This window comes from Pseudophryne corroboree, unplaced genomic scaffold (genome assembly GCF_028390025.1).
Source record: "Pseudophryne corroboree isolate aPseCor3 unplaced genomic scaffold, aPseCor3.hap2 scaffold_3060, whole genome shotgun sequence".
In the NCBI taxonomy this organism is placed as follows: Eukaryota; Metazoa; Chordata; class Amphibia; order Anura; family Myobatrachidae; genus Pseudophryne; species Pseudophryne corroboree.
The window spans coordinates 23,547-29,546 of NW_026969737.1; the positions used below are offsets into that span (position 1 = coordinate 23,547).

Below are 6,000 nucleotides of genomic sequence, written 5' to 3' on the forward strand. Positions count from 1 at the left end.
CAATACAGAAACTGACTTTTGAAGATCTCATCACTATGGAGTCGGGAAGTACCATTGGCAAACCGTTTTCTTAGAATTTTTTTTCTAAACTTATTTTTATATTTTCTAATAATTTCTATGCTATTTTTTCCACTTTGCATTTCAAGAGGACACATTCACTTATTAATAGTTCTGATCATTGTATTTAATAAAAAAATCTATTTTTAATGTATTTCTGACCAATTTTGAAGGGGAACCTTATGCATATTGGCTAAATGTGAATAATACTACACTACAGGTACTTTATGAATGCAACACCATCCAATATGCATGGTAGAAGGGAAATTGACTTTTGATATTCTGCAATATGATTTTTTGCTTGCTTTTTCATTGAGCAATGCAACAGTATATAGTTATCAAAATATAAATTATTGAATTCAAAGTGTTTAGGTAACAAAATATGTTTCTGCCAATTTCGAACTGGGGACCTTTCACGTGTGAGGCAAACATGAAATCACCACACTACAGATACTACATGAAAAATTTGCGAACATCATCCAATAAAAAATGATCTTTGACATTCAGTATGGCATGCTAAAATAAACTTTTTATCTGATTGTATTTTTATTTAGCATTTTACCCAAAAATTCATTGTTTTAAAATTCTAAAGCTAAAAGATTGTTTCTGCCCAGTTTTGAACTGGGGACCTTTCGCGTGTTAGGCGAACGTGATAACCACTACACTACAGAAACTGACTCTTGTGGGTCCCATCACTATCTAGTCTGGAAGTACAAATGACACATGCTTTTCAAAGAAATATAATTTTTTCTAAACTTTTTTTCCTATTTTCTAATAATTTTGACGCTATTTTTCCACTTTGCATTTCAAGAGGACACATTCACTTATTATCAATTCTGATCATTGTATTTACTAAAAAAAATCTTTTTTTAATGTATTTCTGACCAATTTTGAAGGGGGACCTTATGCATATTGGGTAAATGTGAATAACTCTACACTACAGGTACTTCATGAATGCAACACCATCCAATATGCATGGTAGAAGGGAAATTGACTTTTGATATTCTGCAATATGATTTTTGCTTGCTTTTTCATTGAGCAATGCAACAGTAGATAGTTATCAAAATATAAATTATTGAATTCAAAGTGTTTAGGTAACAAAATATGTTTCTGCCCAGTTTTTAACTGAGGACCTTTCGCGTGTGAGGCGAAAGTGATAACCACTACATTACAGAAACTACATGGAAACAGCGTCTCCCGCCATTCAATAAAAAATGATCTTTGACATACATTATGGCATTCTGAAATAAACTTTTTATATGATTGCATTTTTATTTGGCATTTCAACCAAAAATCCCTTGTTTTAAAATTCTAAAGATAACAGCACATTTCTGCCCAGTTTCGAACTGGGGACCTTTTGTGTTTTAGGCGAATGTGATAACCACTACAATACAGAAACTGACTTTTGAAGATCTCATCACTATGGAGTCGGGAAGTACCATTGGCAAACCGTTTTCATAGAATTTTTTTTTCTAAACTTATTTTTCTATTTTCTAATAATTTCTATGCTATTTTTTCCACTTTGCATTTCAAGAGGACACATTCACTTATTAATAGTTCTGATCATTGTATTTAATAAAAAAATCTATTTTTAATGTATTTCTGACCAATTTTGAAGGGGAACCTTATGCATATTCGCTAAATGTGAATAATACTACACTACAGGTACTTCATGAATGCAACACCATCCAATATGCATGGTAGAAGGGAAATTGACTTTTGATATTCTGCAATATGATTTTTTGCTTGCTTTTTCATTGAGCAATGCAACAGTATATAGTTATCAAAATATAAATTATTGAATTCAAAGTGTTTAGGTAACAAAATATGTTTCTGCCAATTTCGAACTGGGGACCTTTCACGTGTGAGGCAAACATGAAATCACCACACTACAGATACTACATGAAAAATTTGCGACCATCATCCAATAAAAAATGATCTTTGACATTCAGTATGGCATGCTAAAATAAACTTTTTATCTGATTGTATTTTTATTGAGCATTTTACCCAAAAATTCATTGTTTTAAAATTCTAAAGCTAAAAGATTGTTTCTGCCCAGTTTCGAACTGGGGACCTTTCGCGTGTTAGGCGAACGTGATAACCACTACACTACAGAAACTGACTCTCGTGGATCCCATCACTATCTAGTCTGGAAGTACAAATGACACATGCTTTTCTTAGAAATGTAATTTTTCTAAACTTTTTTCCTATTTTCTAATAATTTTGACGCTATTTTTCCACTTTGCATTTCAAGAGGACACATTCACTTATTATCAATTCTGATCATTGTATTTACTAAAAATTTTTTTTAATGTATTTCTGACCAATTTTGAAGGGGGACCTTATGCATATTGGGTAAATGTGAATAACTCTACACTACAGGTACTTCATGAATGCAACACCATCCAATATGCATGGTAGAAGGGAAATTGACTTTTGATATTCTGCAATATGATTTTTGCTTGCTTTTTCATTAAGCAATGCAACAGTAGATAGTTATCAAAATATAAATTATTGAATTCAAAGTGTTTAGGTAACAAAACATGTTTCTGCCCAGTTTTGAACTGAGGACCTTTCACGTGTGAGGCGAAAGTGATAACCACTACACTACAGAAACTACATGGAAACAGCATCTCCCGCCATCCAATAAAAAATGATCTTTGACATACATTATGGCATTCTGAAATAAATTTTTTATATGATTGCATTTTTATTTGGCATTTCAACCAAAAATCCCTTGTTTTAAAATTCTAAAGATAACAGCACATTTCTGCCCAGTTTCGAACTGGGGACCTTTTGTGTTTTAGGCGAATGTGATAACCACTACAATACAGAAACTGACTTTTGAAGATCTCATCACTATGGAGTCGGGAAGTACCATTGGCAAACCGTTTTCATAGAATTTTTTTTTCTAAACTTATTTTTCTATTTTCTAATAATTTCTATGCTATTTTTTCCACTTTGCATTTCAAGAGGACACATTCACTTATTAATAGTTCTGATCATTGTATTTAATTAAAAAAATCTATTTTTAATGTATTTCTGACCAATTTTGAAGGGGAACCTTATGCATATTCGCTAAATGTGAATAATACTACACTACAGGTACTTCATGAATGCAACACCATCCAATATGCATGGTAGAAGGGAAATTGACTTTTGATATTCTGCAATATGATTTTTTGCTTGCTTTTTCATTGAGCAATGCAACAGTATATATTTATCAAAATATAAATTATTGAATTCAAAGTGTTTAGGTAACAAAATATGTTTCTGCCAATTTCGAACTGGGGACCTTTCACGTGTGAGGCAATCATGAAATGACTACACTACAGATACTACATGAAAAATTTGCGACCATCATCCAATAAAAAATGATCTTTGACATTCAGTATGGCATGCTAAAATAAACTTTTTATCTGATTGTATTTTTATTGAGCATTTTACCCAAAAATTCATTGTTTTAAAATTCTAAAGCTAAAAGACACATGCTTTTCGAACTGGGGACCTTTCGCGTGTTAGGCGAAAGTGATAACCACTACACTACAGAAACTGACTCTCGTGGATCCCATCACTATCTAGTCTGGAAGTACAAATGACACATGCTTTTCTTAGAAATTTAATTTTTCTAAACTTTTTTCCTATTTTCTAATAATTTTGACGCTATTTTTCCACTTTGCATTTCAAGAGGACACATTCACTTATTATCAATTCTGATCATTGTATTTACTAAAAAATTTTTTTAATGTATTTCTGACCAATTTTGAAGGGGGACCTTATGCATATTGGGTAAATGTGAATAACTCTACACTACAGGTACTTCATGAATGCAACACCATCCAATATGCATGGTAGAAGGGAAATTGACTTTTGATATTCTGCAATATGATTTTTGCTTGCTTTTTCATTAAGCAATGCAACAGTAGATAGTTATCAAAATATAAATTATTGAATTCAAAGTGTTTAGGTAACAAAATATGTTTCTGCCCAGTTTTTAACTGAGGACCTTTCGCGTGTGAGGCGAAAGTGATAACCACTACACTACAGAAACTACATGGAAACAGCGTCTCCCGCCATCCAATAAAAAATGATCTTTGACATACATTATGGCATTCTGAAATAAACTTTTTATATGATTGCTTTTTTATTTGGCATTTCAACCAAAAATCCCTTGTTTTAAAATTCTAAAGATAACAGCACATTTCTGCCCAGTTTCGAACTGGGGACCTTTTGTGTTTTAGGCGAATGTGATAACCACTACAATACAGAAACTGACTTTTGAAGATCTCATCACTATGGAGTCGGGAAGTACCATTGGCAAACCGTTTTCATAGAATTTTTTTTTCTAAACTTATTTTTCTATTTTCTAATAATTTCTATGCTATTTTTTCCACTTTGCATTTCAAGAGGACACATTCACTTATTAATAGTTCTGATCATTGTATTTAATAAAAAAATCTATTTTTAATGTATTTCTGACCAATTTTGAAGGGGAACCTTATGCATATTCGCTAAATGTGAATAATACTACACTACAGGTACTTCATGAATGCAACACCATCCAATATGCATGGTAGAAGGGAAATTGACTTTTGATATTCTGCAATATGATTTTTTGCTTGCTTTTTCATTGAGCAATGCAACAGTATATATTTATCAAAATATAAATTATTGAATTCAAAGTGTTTAGGTAACAAAATATGTTTCTGCCAATTTCGAACTGGGGACCTTTCACGTGTGAGGCAAACATGAAATCACCACACTACAGATACTACATGAAAAATTTGCGACCATCATCCAATAAAAAATGATCTTTGACATTCAGTATGGCATGCTAAAATAAACTTTTTATCTGATTGTATTTTTATTGAGCATTTTACCCAAAAATTCATTGTTTTAAAATTCTAAAGCTAAAAGATTGTTTCTGCCCAGTTTCGAACTGGGGACCTTTCGCGTGTTAGGCGAACGTGATAACCACTACACTACAGAAACTGACTCTTGTGGATCCCATCACTATCTAGTCTGGAAGTACAAATGACACATGCTTTTCTTAGAAATATAATTTTTTCTAAACTTTTTTCCTATTTTCTAATAATTTTGACGCTATTTTTCCACTTTGCATTTCAAGAGGACACATTCACTTATTATCAATTCTGATCATTGTATTTACTAAAAAATTTTTTTTTATGTATTTCTGACCAATTTTGAAGGGGGACCTTATGCATATTGGGTAAATGTGAATAACTCTACACTACAGGTACTTCATGAATGCAACACCATCCAATATGCATGGTAGAAGGGAAATTGACTTTTGATATTCTGCAATATGATTTTTTGCTTGCTTTTTCATTGAGCAATGCAACAGTATATAGTTATCAAAATATAAATTATTGAATTCAAAGTGTTTAGGTAACAAAATATGTTTCTGCCAATTTCGAACTGGGGACCTTTCACGTGTGAGGCAAACATGAAATCACTACACTAGAGATACTACATGAAAAATTTGCGACCATCATCCAATAAAAAATGATCTTTGACATTCAGTATGGCATGCTAAAATAAACTTTTTATCTGATTGTATTTTTATTGAGCATTGTACCCAAAAATTCATTGTTTTAAAATTCTAAAGCTAAAAGATTGTTTCTGCCCAGTTTTGAACCGGGGACCTTTCGCGTGTTAGGCAAACGTGATAACCACTACACTACAGAAACTGACTCTTGTGGATCCCATCACTATCTAGTCTGGAAGTACAAATGACACATGCTTTTCTTAGAAATATAATTTTTTCTAAACTTTTTTTCCTATTTTCTAATAATTTTGACGCTATTTTTCCACTTTGCATTTCAAGAGGACACATTCACTTATTATCAATTCTGATCATTGTATTTACTAAAAAAAATCTTTTTTTAATGTATTTCTGACCAATTTTGAAGGGGGACCTTA

The 6,000-nt window shown here is 31.8% G+C and overlaps 6 non-coding genes across 6 annotated transcripts; all 6 read right to left on the minus strand.

Moving 5' to 3' along the window:
* Window positions 1-658: 658 nt before the first annotated feature.
* On the minus strand, window positions 659-731 carry TRNAV-AAC (transfer RNA valine (anticodon AAC)). The gene has a single exon. It is a non-coding gene; the product is annotated as a tRNA-Val (tRNA).
* A 1,372-nt stretch (window positions 732-2,103) lies between these two features.
* TRNAV-AAC (transfer RNA valine (anticodon AAC)) lies at window positions 2,104-2,176 on the minus strand. Its single transcript has one exon. It is a non-coding gene; the product is annotated as a tRNA-Val (tRNA).
* A 425-nt stretch (window positions 2,177-2,601) lies between these two features.
* On the minus strand, window positions 2,602-2,674 carry TRNAV-CAC (transfer RNA valine (anticodon CAC)). The gene has a single exon. It is a non-coding gene; the product is annotated as a tRNA-Val (tRNA).
* A 1,361-nt stretch (window positions 2,675-4,035) lies between these two features.
* Window positions 4,036-4,108, minus strand: TRNAV-CAC (transfer RNA valine (anticodon CAC)). Its single transcript has one exon. It is a non-coding gene; the product is annotated as a tRNA-Val (tRNA).
* An 868-nt stretch (window positions 4,109-4,976) lies between these two features.
* Window positions 4,977-5,049, minus strand: TRNAV-AAC (transfer RNA valine (anticodon AAC)). Its single transcript has one exon. It is a non-coding gene; the product is annotated as a tRNA-Val (tRNA).
* Window positions 5,050-5,695: 646 nt separating this feature from the next.
* On the minus strand, window positions 5,696-5,768 carry TRNAV-AAC (transfer RNA valine (anticodon AAC)). Its single transcript has one exon. It is a non-coding gene; the product is annotated as a tRNA-Val (tRNA).
* Window positions 5,769-6,000: the final 232 nt, after the last annotated feature.